This window comes from Ylistrum balloti, unplaced genomic scaffold (genome assembly GCF_031769215.1).
Source record: "Ylistrum balloti isolate Yb309-2 unplaced genomic scaffold, AGI_CSIRO_Ybal_v1 Utg370506, whole genome shotgun sequence".
Lineage (NCBI taxonomy): Eukaryota > Metazoa > Mollusca > Bivalvia > Pectinida > Pectinidae > Ylistrum > Ylistrum balloti.
The window spans coordinates 1-17,449 of NW_026782327.1; the positions used below are offsets into that span (position 1 = coordinate 1).

The 17,449-nt window shown below is 34.6% G+C and overlaps 1 pseudogene; it reads right to left on the reverse strand.

Moving 5' to 3' along the window:
- Window positions 1-7,018: 7,018 nt before the first annotated feature.
- Window positions 7,019-17,449, reverse strand: part of LOC132555575 (mitogen-activated protein kinase kinase kinase 1-like) — a 32,345-nt pseudogene continuing 21,914 nt past the window's right edge.

The following is a 17,449-nucleotide window of genomic DNA, read 5'->3' on the forward strand; positions in this document are numbered from 1 at the left end:
AAACATGAAAGATATTACAGCAATTTCATTTCCAGATTAATAAATTATAAATTCAAATATAAATCCAATTAATAGGTTTATCAGCTTCAGGAATTTGATAAGGAATGTATTCAACAGATATTATCATGGTAATTAGTTTTATTGCAAAATAATTCTGCAATACAATGATAATATACCAACAAATATTATCTTATAAGATATACATTTTTAATAAATAAAATTTCTATGTCTTTGTCTTTTATATTTATAATATATCGATATCAGCAACAGTACCAGCAAACCTGTTGCAGTCGGTTAGTATCTACATGAGTATGATAACATTCAAAAGTTCACCTTATTGAAGACACATTTAGTAATGAACATCATCAACATCAATAACCTGGAAAAGATTAAAAAAAAAAAAAACCTTGATTTAATAAAGAATTTCCAAATAATTAAGAATATGTTTCTTGTGTTTCACATCATTGCTGATGTGGGAGGCAATTTCTTTGTACAATGTATCCACAAAAAACACCAAGGGATAGACTCTTCACACATACACAGGAGATCTAGTGATACGTAGACAAATTTTAATTGATTGATCAGTAATTGTCTTGATCATCATAAATGAAAATTATACAATTATCTATTCATATTGTGTAATGATAAATTTTAAAATGGTAAATTTCGGATAAAAATATTCATATATACTGGTAGTCACTGATATACAAATATATATTTCTTATAAAAATATCTGAACAAGACAATTTGACTTGCTGTGTGCTAAAACATAGAGTACTAATAATGTTAAATGTCATGCTGATATATGATATGCATCCATATGCTAAGTTATACAGTTCCTGATAAATATTTGACAGTTAATTACTAATGACTGTGATGAAGTGTTACTGAGGTAAGACCCCTCTATCCAATCTGAGGTAGACACATAACTAAAATGTAAGGGGAGATAACCATGTTTTAAGTCAACACTGGTGCTCGAGTCCCTATGTATCATTGTTGAAGATGTATATAAAGTGACCCGGAAAAAATGTTGACCAGGTAAACATGGTACAACTACAAACTCATAGATCAACTGCTACTATGAGATCACATTGTCTTTTCGTGTAACTTGGACCTGAAGATGAATCATAATGTACAGTGCAGGAATTTTTTTAATACATATATAACACAGTAAAATGTTATATATGTACAGGAAAATATCAGACCTTGTTATGTATATACCACAGTAAAATTTTATAATGTCTCGTTATACATAATCAAAACAGTGTTAACAAATGCCAGCTATACTAACACAGCAAGTTATGTAAAAGGAATCTTGCAATCAAATTTTGGTATGATCAAGTGATGTAACACATACCACTTCTTTGTTACTGCCATGTTTTACATACATCACATACATCATTATCCTGTATTAATAAACCTTATAGTTGTAATAGGGATTGAGCATCTTTCAATTAGACTTGTCAATGTATATATATTAGGAGGAGAGGTATGACTCTGAAAACTATATATATCAACATAGCAAAGACATAATGCAAACATGCTCAGGATCTAGCCTCACAGGGTAAATAAAACATTCCTATACAAACTTTTCTGTTGATTCATCAACAGAAACTTTATTTGCTTCTTTTCTTCAAGTTTGCAATCACAAACACTATCTCAAGTGACTGTCTACAGTATTTAAAAAAAATGCTGTTCATTTAACATGCTACTACCTGTATTTGTGCTACTGAAGCTTACCTTTCATTGGTTTCTTAATGAAATGTAAATTTTGTAACTTGACAGTTCTACTCCCCTCCCTCCATTAACCTGTGACTAGTATATACACACGAAATTGTTACCATGACAACCTGTGCTATGACTAGAGATCTCTATGTAAGTCACTACCACATAACTTACCAACACTTATCATATTACACCCCAAATAAATAATAGATATGTGCTACTTAACAAAAGAATGAATAGCCAGCAGGGTCATCACACTGAAGATTACATAAAATCAATAGTTTTTGTTTTCACATCATTCAAATTATTAATTAATTTCCATTTAAACAAAGAATAAAATAAGCAGAATTTACTATTTCCAAACCATTCCAACTTAAATTACATTAAAATGTTGCATATTTTATCAATTAACCCAACACTTCCAAAACAGTTTTTTACAACAATAATGACTTTTATTCTGCTTAAATCACACCATTTATTTTTAAAACAAAAACAAAACAATTAAAAGAGAAGAAAACATGTAAGATAAAACAGTCATGTAAGAAATTATACAAAAATTGTATATACAAATTGATCTACCAATTTACATTCTAAATCAATATTTAGCCAAGTAAGTATGCTTCATAAAACATGCATTCAAGTTTCAGTTCTGGGATTTTAAAAACAAATCTCAACACTGATTATGTCCAATGATTGGAGACTAGCTGAAAAGCATTGAACTTTGGTTAGAATTCTCCCTTTTTTCATTCATGAGAAAATACAACCGAATGTGATTGAGGAGAATGTATAACAAAGACCAGCCATATGATGTGTCACAACCTGATGTCAACATCACAACCTTGTATTGAGTAAAGAAACATAGCTGGAATGACCAGTATAATGTCATGCAATCCAACCTAGTATGATACATGAGGAAATTTCACAACCAGTGCAGACCAGTGGCTACATATAAAGTCAACACTCTCAGTACCCAGTCTGTATTCGATACTCAAACACCCAATCTGTACTCCATACTCTAACACCCACTCTGAACTCCATACTCTAACACCCACTCTGACCTCCATACTCAAACACCCACTCTGTACTCCATACTCTAACACCCACTCTGTACTCCATACTCTAACACCCACTCTGTACTCCATACTCTAACACCCACTCTGAACTCAATACTCTAACACCCACTCTGACCTCCATACTCTAACACCCACTCTGAACTCCATACTCTAACACCCACTCTGTACTCCATACTCTAACACCCACTCTGTACTCTATACTCTAACACCCACTCTGTACTCCATACTCTAACACCCACTCTGTACTCCATACTCTAACACCCACTCTGTATTCCATACTCTAACACCCACTCTGTACTCCATACTCTAACAACCACTATGTACTCCATACTCTAACACCCACTCTGTATTCCATACTCTAACACCCACTCTGTACTCCATACTCTAACACCCACTCTGTACTCCATACTCTAACACCCACTCTGTACTCCATACTCTAACACCCACTCTGTACTCTATACTATAACATCCACTCTGTACTCTATACTATAACACCCACTCTGTACTCCATACTCTAACACCCACTCTGTACTCCATACTCTAACACCCACTCTGTACTCTATACTATAACATCCACTCTGTATTCCATACTCTAACACCCACTCTGTACTCCATACTCTAACACCCTGTCTGTACTCCAAATTCTAACATCCAGTGCATACTCGATACTCTTAACAACAAATCTGTTATTGATAATCTATCACTCAGTAAATACTCATTACTCTGACATTCAGTCTGTACTACATACTGTCTGTACTGGCTAATTATTGTATAGGGTTTTCAGTAGGACTTACAGGGTTATTACCATAATAACTTGCTCTGTGAGATATTCCGTTCCAGCGAGATAACATGAGTATGTAAGTGTAAGTTGGTGACCTATGAATAACTTAACTGGAGAAGTGGAGAGAATATAAAAGAAAGGTCAGTCATTCTCATCCAATATTTACACATATTAACCATGGTTACCCATTAGATCAAAATTAGTACTATAAATTTGGTTTTGGGTGAATTTGGTTGATATTTTAGTTTTCAAGAGAGATATTTCTATCATAATGACAGTGGAATATGATAATAAAGGTTACAGTGAGGATTTTCAAGTAACAATCATTGTTTGTAGTCTGTCCAGAAGCATTCCTGTCTTATGGCATATTAACCAAAGAAATGGATAAAGATTTGCTAGTGACTTTTTTCTATAGCACAACTTACTCATTCTGCAATGATTAGGACATCATCTTTAACTGTGCTCAAGGGTCAAGACATTATCTCTGACTGAGCCTAAGGGTCAAGACGTTACCTCTGAGTCCAAGGGTCAAGACATTACCTCTGACTGAGCCTGAGGGTCAAGACATTACCTCTGACTGAGCCTGAGGGTCAAGACATTATCTCTGACTGAGCCTAAGGGTCAAGACGTTACCTCTGACTGAATCCAAGGGTCAAGACATTACCTCTTACTGTGCTCAAAGGTCAAGACATTACCTCTGACTGAGCCCAAGGGTCAGGACATTATCTCCGACTAAGCCTATGGCCATAACATAACCTCTGACAAAGCTAAGGGGATAGGGCATAACACACTCAGCCCAGGGGCAAGGAAATGACTTTTGACTCATATATAGGGGTTGGGTTTTTGCAGAATCATTTTAGTGAAAATATTTTTAATTCTACCAAACAGCAAATAGATTTTGGTTAGTTTATGAATAGATAAAGGCTTACAGCTGAATAAATACAGATATCATTGTAAAAGACTTGAATAAACATATTACCTAGAAATATAAAACAAAACCTCTTATGTTGTATAATTCAATGAAATCTGAAAAGAAAAAAAAATTAAAATAGAATACAGTTTGTGGTAACTCAGTATGTAAAAACACCAACAAATTTAAAGTGCCAAGATTACAAAAACAGAAAATTACTACAGGATTGTGCAATCTTTATCAGAATAACTGGTAACAATCTGATTTGAGAAAAATATAACAAGATACATTTCTAACAGAGGGTTTAATTGAGCATTTGATTTGATTATCAATATAAAGATGCTGTATTGATTTGTAAATATTGCAGTATTAATGATATGCATGTTTGTATCAGCTGTTACATGGTGGCATATGTATATATCAGATTATATATGTAGACACATGTATCAAACATGTACACACATGTATGTATCAGATTATATATGTAGACACATGTATGTATCAGATTATATATGTAGACACATGTATCAAACATGTACACACATGTATGTATCAGATTATATATGTAGACACATGTATGTATCAGATTATATATGTAGACACATGTATCAAACATGTACACACATGTATATGTCAGATTATATATGTAGACACATCAAACATGAAGACACATGTATATATCAGATTATACACGTAGGCATATGTATGTATCAGATTATACATGTAGACACATGTATGTATCAGATTATACATGTAGACACATGTATGTATCAGATTACACATGAAGCAACATGTATGTATCAGATTATATATGAAGACTCGTGTATATATCAGATGACACATGTAGACATATGTATATATCAGATTAAACATGTAGACATATGTATGTATCAGATCATATATGTAGGGATGAACATACTCTGTAACAGGATTTTTCTTCAACAGTGTCTAATTTTTGCAATTATAGTATATGTTGGATATTGAACTGACACATCTTAAACCCATAATGTGATGTGTATTTGATAATACATACATAAGTTTATCACATAAAATGTAATAAAATGTAGTTATCTGACAAGGGATATATATATCATTATATGTGATGTTATTTAACACGAATCATACTGACTAAACCTAATGTTGAAGTCATCAGAGCACTTAAAACAACTGTGTATGTATGTTTACTGATGCCAAATATTACATTACTCGTTATAATAAATGTTACAAGGTAAATGCTATAGACATGTACATTAACATTTTTCCAAACTGTCAGTGTAGAGTTTGTATATAACTCCAAAATACCTTGTATATAAAAGTGACACCTTTTGGCAATCAAGCGAGATTTCAAATGATCTATATACATAAGTATGATTAATTTTTGTGGCAATGAACAGATCACGAAATTAAAATGTAACAAGTAAGATTTCAAATGAAAAAACTATATGTATTATGTGACATTCATGAGAATTTTCTATCCTTAAAAGGATTATTAGGCTTAAAACACAAAAGAAACTAGCCACTAACTTTTTGTTATACAGTGTCTTGATATGGCAGCCAATGTAAAATTATAATTGTTTGAAAACCTCAGTCACAATAAAGTGGATTTAAGGACATACAGCACTTACAATACATCACTACAGTGACTATCTCTTACATGATCAATGTAAAGTCTAATTAAGAAATATCTTAATAAAAAATGTTATATCATGCACTTTTGTATTTATCTTTTAAATGAATATAATCAGTATTTCAATTTTGTAGAACAAACATCACTGTTTACCTTATATCAAATATATATATGTATATATATATATATGAAGCACACATAGGTAAACCATATGTACATACACAGGGTTAAATAATTTACATGTATAAACACATGGAAATCCATAATTCATTATGCTTTTTTTCAACAATTCAAATTAATTGATAACAAATAACAACGTTTAACAAACAAAAGCACCATCTTTTGTAATAGCTGAATGTCTTTCTTTGGAGAAATGTCTAAAGAGAATTCTTCTTAAAAATCTATAAAACATGTTTTGAAATTAAATTAATCAAGTGTATCAAATTAATATTTTCTCACATGTAGAGCGAGAAGATGGATGTGATATTAATGAAGTCCTATATAACTACAGTCCCTGATTGTTAAAATCATTAATGACAATGCTACAAAGATAAATTTAATGAAACATCTCAGAATCCTCATATATTCTGTAAATTAGAGATTGCATTTATTGACTATAAGATCTCTCCTTCTTGAGCTGTTTTTTCTTTGGATCACAGATCTAGTTTACAACTTAAATGAAATCATAGATTATAAGACTCTTGTTTCCTTTCCTTCTTGACAGCCTAAAAATACTTTTTACAAATTTTGCCTTTTTTTTCTTTCAAAAACTGGGAATAAGTTCTATTGTATCTAGAAGTTTTCTCCAAGAAATCAAGGTCATAAAAACTGGGGATCACTAACTGAGAAGAAAGTAGTTCCAGTTCAGGAGAAAACAGCTGGTTTCAGTGTAATTAAAGGATCTATAAGTTGGACACATGTAAGGTTTTCTGTGACATATACTGGGTAAACAGTGGATGGATGAGTAAGTCCTTGGCTGAAGGTCTCTCTTCTTTTTTCTGTTCTAAACACCTCAGCATCAGGTCTCGCACTGGTGGTGATATGTTATCTGGGATTGGGGGTGGCTGCTGTGATGTAGCAATCTACAATGAGACGAACAATGTCTGTGATATTTTTTAGCTTACTGAAGGCACTAGCCTGACTTCATTTGAAATGCTCTGTTCATCCAGTTTTGTTATCATAATATCAAATAATGTTCGTGAGTGGTTGAATAAATATGACATTTGATCAAATCTCCGTATATTACTATTTGATGTTACAAACAAATTATCAACAAATTATCAGCATGTGCTGAACCTGGCTTGTAATCAAATCATTAAACCATTATCGTGACTGCTTCAGCCAAATTAGCACCTCCTGTCACTGAATCAATATCTTCCAAGGCATAAACCTCATAAACTTTCATGCCAGGATTTATAGATAACTTGTTAAGCCTAATGGCTACATTTCATTGACTTGCTTGAGGTGTGACCAAATCACAAACTTATAGCGTTGTTCCTGGTGAACAATACAACTCATACTAAACAGCACTTTTGAAAGTAAAGTTGTTCATTTCAAAAATCTAATTTCCTTTTCATTGAAAATGAATGTGAAATTTTAAAATGCCAGATTTTAGCATATCAATATCATAATAATTAAAGCCATTCTGTAAACACACCTCTGCATTAACTTCAACAATATTACAGAGTAACGCTACAATGCAGATACATTTAAGATATGGCTTAAACATTTCTGACAAGATGTTTTTAATGAATGAGATCTTCAATTTAACCACTTGACCTTGACATAACATGTGATGCAATGATTACTTCAGAAAAAAAAATTGAAGTTAAAATTTGTGACCTTGACAATGTTCCAAAGTGATACTGCACAACTTACACCTGAGATTGATCAGAGGATCAAATCTGATGGTAATTATCTAGTACTTTGTGTAAAAATAGTAATGATAATGATGTCTGCTATTTTACACTGACCTTGAAAATGAGTGCAAGGTGGTTGGAGATATCTTTGGCTCCCCAGGGAGGCTTGGCTGTAGCCATTTCTATCATACAGCATCCTACACTCCATATGTCACACGCCCTACCATAGTTCTCTCCCCTTAACACCTGTACAAACAGTTTATCAATACATAAAACAGAGCTCAAACTAAGCTTGGTGAAATATATGAGAAATGAACAATAATGATTTTTTTTAAAGAAAATTTTGGCATAATTATTCTTCTTCACAACAATTTTGTCTGCCATCCTCAGTTATTTGTGTATATTACATAGACAGAATACCTGTTTGATAGAGAGTGTTTGCTTATTGTGTTGCCATCAACATCTATGCTATTGAATAAATTTGCATATTCCTCACATCAAATTAAAAAAAATCTGGTGCGAGGAGAAATACAAACAAGAAGTACAAACAATAAAAGTCATCAGAGTGTTATTTTTATCAGCAAACTTTATACTCTACAAACATTTTTATGACCTTTAAATCAAGGAACTTGGATAAATTTCTGTATTCAAATTAGTCAATTATTTCTGAAATTGTGATATTTTTGCTCTTATTGAAGTAACCTGACAAATAAATGTTACATAAACTCCATCTATCCAGTAGTTACAACAGTTAATTAACACAAATGCCGATAGCTCTTTTATTAAAAGAAACACTACCTCTGGTGCCATGAAGGCAATGGTGCCCTGAAACTCTCCTGCCCCTGTGGCCTGAGAAGCAAGACGAGCTGCTGCACCAAAATCTCCAATCCTCAATCGCTGTCCAGTGCTGTCCACCAACAAATTGGCTCCTGTACAGAGAGTAGACAGGTCATGGAAAATGTAACATCTTTTTTTGGCAATAAGCACATGCTTTGCAAGAAGCCCACCCACATCTAATGGAATTTCAGTATAAATGCAGGCAAATTCTTTTTCAATGTCCAGTGATAAGCTCTGCTCCTGACATCCCATCCATTCAAAATAATGAGTTGCCTCACTTGGCATATTGTAATATAGATATGCTAGTATAGCTGTCTGCATGTAACATATATCCATAGGCTTTTAAATGTTCCAGATATTTCATTAGAATATAAATAGTATTTTGTTCCAAATTTTGATGATCTGGCCATTACCATTTTGGTCCACACTAGCCTTCGAGTTGATAAAACAGTCCACATAAAGGAGGATAAGCTCAGGTCTAAGAGCTCTGTTCATAGAAGCCAAATCTAAAACCAATGACAGGAATATGTGAGACTAGAAAGAAGAACTTACCCTTGAGATCCCTGTGTAAGACATGGTTGTCATGGAGATAGGCCATCCCTCGTAATAACTGAAGGGTGTAACTGGTCATCACATTCTCCTAAAAGGCACCATAAGTGCACAGCAGTGAGGCCAGAGATCCAGCTGTACCAAAAACATTGGTCAAAATTAGCAGTCTTTATCAACCAACAAGTTCTATTTAGATTTATACCACAACTGATTTATCCCTTCACATTGAATTCTGCTCCATGAAATACAAAACATGATCCCAATAGTGTTCTTACCTGGCATCCATTCTACGAACATGTTGAAGTGACAGCCTTGCCGTGTGGCACCTAAAATTCTAACAACATTGGGATGATTCAGTTTGGTCATCATGTGAATCTCTTCTGTGATAGTTTCCACCACCTTTTCCTGCTCGGAAGGAGTGTTCCGACAAAAAGATATCTGAAATAAAAATAATATAAATATTGTATTGGGAGGCAGAAGTCACCTGTATATATGTAGTTACATATTACAGGTAATTCATTGGCTATCTTCAATAAGGTGTAGACATTGGTGGTGTGATGCTATGTTGTGAATATAAACTAACTCCGTTCTTTGAATAATGATTAATCTTGTATACAAGGTTATTATGGATGCACGCATTCCTGTACAGCCTCCTCTTATCTGAGTGGCGCATAGTTATATACTGTAGATCTATATAAGCTTGACTGCCAAGCTTATTTCTAAATGGCTGTGGTCTCTATATTTGTTTGACTACCCAACATCTATAGTCTTGTAATTGGCTGTGGTATCGATACCTGTTTAACTACCTAACATCTATAGTCATGTAAATAGCTGTGGTATCGATACCTGTTTAACTACCTAACATCTATAGTCATGTAATTGGCTGTGGTATAGATACCTGTATAACTACCTAACATCTATAGTCTTGTAAATAGCTGTGGTATCGATACCTGTTAGACTACCTAACATCTATAGTCTTGTAATTAGCTGTGGTATCGATACCTGTTTGACTACCTAACATCTATAGTCTTGTAAATAGCTGTGGTATCGATACCTGTTAGACTACCTAACATCTATAGTCTTGTAATTAACTGTGGTATCGATACCTGTTAGACTACCTAACATCTATAGTCTTGTAAATAGCTGTGGTAGAATACCTGTTTAATTTATATAACTAGTCTCAAAACATCTATAGTCTTGTAAATTTTAGTTGTGTATCTGACATTGTTTTTACCTGTCAGAACTAATCCTGTAGTATATATCAATACCTAGAACTTAATTTATATAATAGTGCTCTGTTTATATTAAAACATCTTATTTGTAAATACTCTGTATTGTGGTAATGATCAGAAACTAATCACTGGTCTTGTATAACTGTGGTATTGATACCTGTATAACTACCTAACATCTTTGTTCTAGTAGCTTTTACCTGTTTAACAGCCATGATCACACCACTCTTCACATCTCTGGCCTGGTAACAAGTGCTGTATGCCCCAGTCCCGAGGAGTGGTCCCTTCACCCAGTGAACATTTTCCAGGAACAGGGCAGGCTGGTTGGTGTTATTGCTGTTGTCTGACATGTTTTTACCATAATCCTGTAATATATCAATACAAATAAAATAGAATTGTCTTAATTTATATAATTAAGTAATCAAAAAATACTTTCTGTGTGTTATGTAAAGGTAACTTACATCTGGCTGTATACTGTGTGTAATGTAAAGGTAACTTACATCTGGCTGTATACTGTGTGTAATGTAAAGGTAACTTACATCTGGCTGTATACTGTGTGTTATGTAAAGGTAACTTACATCTGGCTGTATACTGTGTGTTATGTAAAGGTAACTTACATCTGGCTGTATACTGTGTGTTATGTAAAGGTAACTTACATCTGGCTGTATACTGTGTGTTATGTAAAGGTAACTTACATCTGGCTGTATACTGTGTGTTATGTAAAGGTAACTTACATCTGGCTGTATACTGTGTGTTATGTAAAGGTAACTTACATCTGGCTGTATACTGTGTGTTATGTAAAGGTAACTTACATCTGGCTGTATACTGTGTGTTATGTAAAGGTAACTTACATCTGGCTGTATACTGTGTGTTATATAAAGGTAACTTACATCTGGCTGTATACTGTGTGTTATGTAAAGGTAACTTACATCTGGCTGTATACTGTGTGTTATGTAAAGGTAACTTACATCTGGCTGTATACTGTGTGTTATGTAAAGGTAACTTACATCTGGCTGTATACTGTGTGTTATATAAAGGTAACTTACATCTGGCTGTATACTGTGTGTTATGTAAAGGTAACTTACATCTGGCTGTATACTGTGTGTTATATAAAGGTAACTTACATCTGGCTGTATACTGTGTGTTATGTAAAGGTAACTTACATCTGGCTGTATACTGTGTGTTATGTAAAGGTAACTTACATCTGGCTGTATACTGTGTGTTATGTAAAGGTAACTTACATCTGGCTGTATACCTTGTGTTATGTAAAGGTAACTTACATCTGGCTGTATACTGTGTGTTATGTAAAGGTAACTTACATCTGGCTGTATACTGTGTGTTATATAAAGGTAGCTTACATCTGGCTGTATACTGTGTGTTATGTAAAGGTAACTTACATCTGGCTGTATACTGTGTGTTATATAAAGGTAACTTACATCTGGCTGTATTCGTATAGTGATGACTTGTTCCTTGTCTGTTGGAGTGAGTCCCGGTACAACAGGTTTCGGCGGCTCTAACCATGACACCTTCATAGCCTCAGATAGAGCAATAGCCTCCTCCTTCTCTACTTCTTCTTTACAAGCACAGGCCTTGTCATTGCCATCTAGGGCCCAAAATAAAATCATTACATGCCTTGTCATTGCCATCTAGGGCCAAAAAAAATTATTTGCACAGGCCTTGTCATTGCCATCTAGGGCCAAAAAAAATTATTTGCACATGCCTTGTCATTGCCATCTAGGGCCAAAAAAAATTATTTGCACAGGTCTTGTCATTGCCATCTAGGGCCAAAAAATTATTTCACAGGCCTTGTCATTGCCATCTTGGGCCAAAAAACCCACCATTACAGGTCTTGTCATTGCCATCTAGGGCCACAGAAAAACTTCCCAAAATTACGGTTAGAGTTTAATAATTAGAACAGAAATATTATAAGAATATAGGTATGAAACTTTATCTACAAATTGACACTTCACACATATTTATCTTGTTTTTAAGGCTGTTGTTCTGAGAGTATATCCAAGTAAATGGTATTATACACAAGAGACATCAATATCATGAACCGACTCAAACACTAGACTTACATGTGTCCACTGTGTGACTTGGTGAATGCTTTGGTGTGAGCACAGTGACCTCTGTTTTAAAGGTCACTGGTTTCTCTCTGTCTGGTGTACACGATGGTGTACTTCTACTGCAGCTATTCTCCAGTAATTCATCACTGGAGAGATGTTGAGGGGTGGCCAGACAGGACTTACTGGCTCCAGACCTTCGTCGAGGCCGATCCAGAGAATCATCTGAGGAGATGGTTTTTTCATCTGAGGATATTGACATAATGCCACTAGTGCAGACAGGTTTACTTGTCTCATCATCTCCTTCAAAAGAAAGTCTCTGGGATGCCAAAGTCTTATATTTTATCGAACATGATTCACTTTTCAGTGCTGGTTCCTTATCACAGATTAAAAAACACTACTTTGTTGATTAACATATGCATTTTTACCCTTACTTTTACAATCACTGGAGCTGATACCTTTCAGCATATTTTGAATGTTTTCATCATTGTCAATATTATTATTTCTAATGTCACTTGAATTAATTCTTTGGACCACAGGCAGAGGTGACAATGAAAAACGATCATTTAAGATTTCATAACTTTTGGTCCTGTTCAGTGGTCTAGGTGGGATAGGGGGTGGAGTCTGTTTCCCTGGAGAAGGCTCAGCAGAGAATGGTGGTGTCATCACACTGTGAGGTGGTGATTTAACCTTGTCCTTCACCAGAGGCATAGTGTGTATGTCACTTAAAACGTTTTCATCTTTCTCTAACAATGGAACAGGTAAGGCTCCTGCCTCTGCCTCAACTGCCTTGTCTGCCTTGTCAGCCCTCTCACGCTGTTTCTTTCGACCTCGAATGGGTGTGTTAGGTGGCACAAGTGGGGCATGTTTGCTTGAGGTGCTAGTTTCACTTTGGCAGTCTGAGTGAGAGGAGGAGACTGTTGCTGGAGAAACACAGCGAGGACTTGAGACAGGTGTGTCAAACGGAGAATCAGCTGGAGAATTGTCAAAATTTCTACGATATTTCAATGTACCCTGATGTAATTTATTCACATTTTTTTCTGATACCTGAAAATCCTCCACTATGCGATAAAGTCTTTTTTTCATTGACAAAGCTACATTTGAGTCTAGTCCTATAAGTAACTCATCAAGATCTTCTATAATATTGTCCATGTGGGCAGAAAATTTTGCAACGAGAAAGAAAACACGTCTTGCCATGCGACTGACTCTCATATGAGAATTGCCTACTGCTTTTACAGCAAATCTAGCACAGGAAAGAAGTCGTTCATAATTGGATGATCTAGAAGGCGTGGCTGCTGTGGCACCTTCTACTTTAGAAGCTGCTTCATCATCAGTTCCAGTACATACAATCTTCCAAGCAACCACTGCCATGAAATGGTGTCTGCATCATATTCCTCTGTGGCACAACTCACAACATATTCCAGACTATCCATACCATATGTGCCTGCAACAGGAAAAGTTTGGTTACTTAACAGACAAAAAAAGACACGTTATTCATTTTCACTAGATTGAGATGCATTTCGTTATCACATTACAGTTTAAGTTTTCCCTATTGATGACCTAAATACAAGAAACTGATTGAAAACTTGTCAAAGCCTGTAAACTTTATTGTTTTCTTCTGATTTCCAATAAATCAAGTCAATACACTACATAGTAATTATAAAAAGGTGAGACAGCATCATTAGATAAACATAAAGCAATACACCATTGTACTATTAATGATTGGTAGGTGTCTCTGAACTAAAACCCATACCTCCATTGTGGATATCCTTGCCAACTGCTAGCTCTCCATCTTGTCCCTTAGCCAGCTCAATGGCTGTAGACAGGGACAGCTGACTTGTCCGCCTGTAATATACAGATAACTCATAAATTAACTTTAATCTTGAAAAATCCCTGTTTGTCTGTAAAATCACTTGAAACCATTTGTTAATCCTTTGAAAAAGTAAAAAATGATTCTGGCTTTACTGTATTGAAATAATAACTTTTTTGAGGGTCGGGGTTAGCTTTGGAGAAAGAGGGGGGCATTCAATGTCTTACAAGTAACTAAAGATTTCATTTAAATTGCAAATAACTTCTTATATGAATTACATTAGTCAGTAGAATGGCTGGACATACATCACCATATATGATCATATCTTCCAATTTAGTTGCCAAATTATTTCAAGAAAAACAACGAACTGAGTATGCGATCCTTAAATTACTTTGCTTTTATTCTGTAAAGCACGTATATATATAAACAGCTATATTGGACGACTGTGTCATTCTCTTGCTAATCAAGTCATTTGTATTTTTCTATTGCTTTCCTGTAATTACCTCCCATATATTACAAAATTCACATATTTGCCAACCTTTAGAAATTCCATACAATAAAAAATATGAAGACTGTGCATTAACATGCTTTTTTCTCAATTATATTGGATGACTGAACATCAGTACAGTGTCTAATTATGCAAGATCTCAGAATTCTCCACAATATAAAAAAAAAGGATATTTTCATAAAATTTTTTGTAATATTTTTTCTGTCTGGATTGGGTTTTATATCAGTGAAACTTGAGCTTCATTATATAAAATCAATAGGCTAGCAATGGCTCATCTGATACTCTAGTATATGTAGGTTTAATCAGAGACCACACAGGATCAGTAACACATACCTGTTACCGTCTGTACATTTAATGATGATGGCGTGTAGGACAGGCTTCAGGAGGTGTTGTAATTTTCTGCGCTGTAGCTGATCTCTACATGGCGTGTATGAAAGGAATGTCCTCAAGGTCCGCTGTTAAAAATATCAACCCATTATTTTTTACATACTCTTATTTATACTTCATTTGAACTCTATCAAATATTTCAGGAATATAACACATTCAAGTACAGATAAAGTTTTATATAACCATCTCCGTCTTAACATTTGCTTCCTTGCTGAATTTTCAGCTCTCCTGTGCAATTTATCTACTGATATGTCTTCCTCAGCACATTGCCTAATCCCCTTAAAATTTCTTTACGGGGCAAATGCAGATTTATGGGGTAAATCAAGCTAATATCATTTCATTATTCAATTCTTACCACAAAGTTTTTATAATGTATATCCCTAAAATTTTACATTACATTCCAAAGACTGAACTAGAGAGGCACTTACTAGACTAGCCACATAAACCTTATATACAGGGTCTAGACACATGAAACTGAGTATCTGACAACAGGACTCCAGCATCTTGTGTGTAGCATCTTGTCTGACAGGGGAGGTAATTGTGCCTTGCCGACCCTCTGCCATATTTCTCATCAACACTGCTCTAGTTTCTTTCCCAAGGTGCTTGAGGCCAGACTCACGAATTGACCAACTTTTGCTGAAGAAACAGGATACCAAATCCTCACCAAGTAGCTGCAAAAATTAGCATTGAATATACTTGATGAAAGAAAGAAAGACAGGAAAAAAATACTCTTCTATTTACTTTTGATGCCTTTTTTTGGGAGGTATGGTAAGTAATTATGAAATGGACCAGAAAATTTCTGACATTATAAGACAAGGTTTACAACAAACACCATGCAATTCCTGTTTGGAATACAACCTACCTCGACCCAAGGTGCTGCTGAAGTGACATGCTCGGAAGGTATAGGCTCGGCATATGGCAGACGCTCTTCTCCTTCTGTAGGAAGGGGAGATGAGGCCCTCGTATTGGGGGGTACCATGGGGGAGTCACTGCTGGCTGGGGTACCATCACTTCAGAAAAAGAAAATCAATTATGGTGTTAGAATTCAAAAAAATAAGTACAATTCACAAATTATTTACAAAAAAAGATTATTTCTTTTCTTTCTAGTGAGTAAAATGGATTGATATTTGTCTGTTTATACTAAAACCTGTTTTCAGATTGTTACTTCCGTCTTTTTAGACACTGTGGAAACATGTCTCATATCAATACAACAGTGCTCAAAAATATGATCTACTGGTTTATGTCACGGAGAGTAATTATGTTAAAGGGCCTGTTTCCAGTAATGTTAATTCTCCACAGGAGCCTGCCCCCGTATAATTTCTTATCTAGCTCAACTACTGTTTTTTTCTTTTCCGAAAAATAATTTTACACCTTTCCGACACCTAGATTTCATAATTTCAGTGAAAATGTATTTTTATAAAGTTGTCAATTTCAGCATCAAAGTTCGTAAATAAAAGAAGGTTATCTCGAAATTGTAATTCGCAACATAGTATAAATTTCTTTTGATAAATATTTCCAAAACATCGTGTTTATTCATAAAACATAAAAAAAAAATCTTCTCGGATGAAAATGCACTTGCAGAGACACAATTATGAAGAAAAATGCCATAAATTTGCAATTTTCTCCCGTTATATAGTTTTGGATGCAAATTTCCATCACAAAATCAGATAGAGCTTTACTTGTTCATATGTGTACCAAAAATCAGCTAATTCCATGTGGTGGAAGGTTCTCATATCGCCGCCTGAATGTGGTTGTAAATTGAAAGAAAAGGGGAAATGAGTAACAACCTTGTCTGAAACCCTATTATATAGCTTATTATATACAAACTTTTATATTGAATATCAGAGCGGATATTTTCATGACAGTTTTATGATGTGTAAAAAAAAAATTAAATAAATAAAGTACTGTTTCCCCGTCTCGATCTTGATTACTTGAGAACCATTACGTGTGGAACGTATCAGATATCTCTGGCTCCTGGTTACATCGCCGAACATTTAAGTGATGACGGCGACTATGAGGTGTGGCTTAACCAGCACTCCCCAGACCTTCTCCGATGTCAAATACATTCTCAACACAAAAGCCAAACGAAAT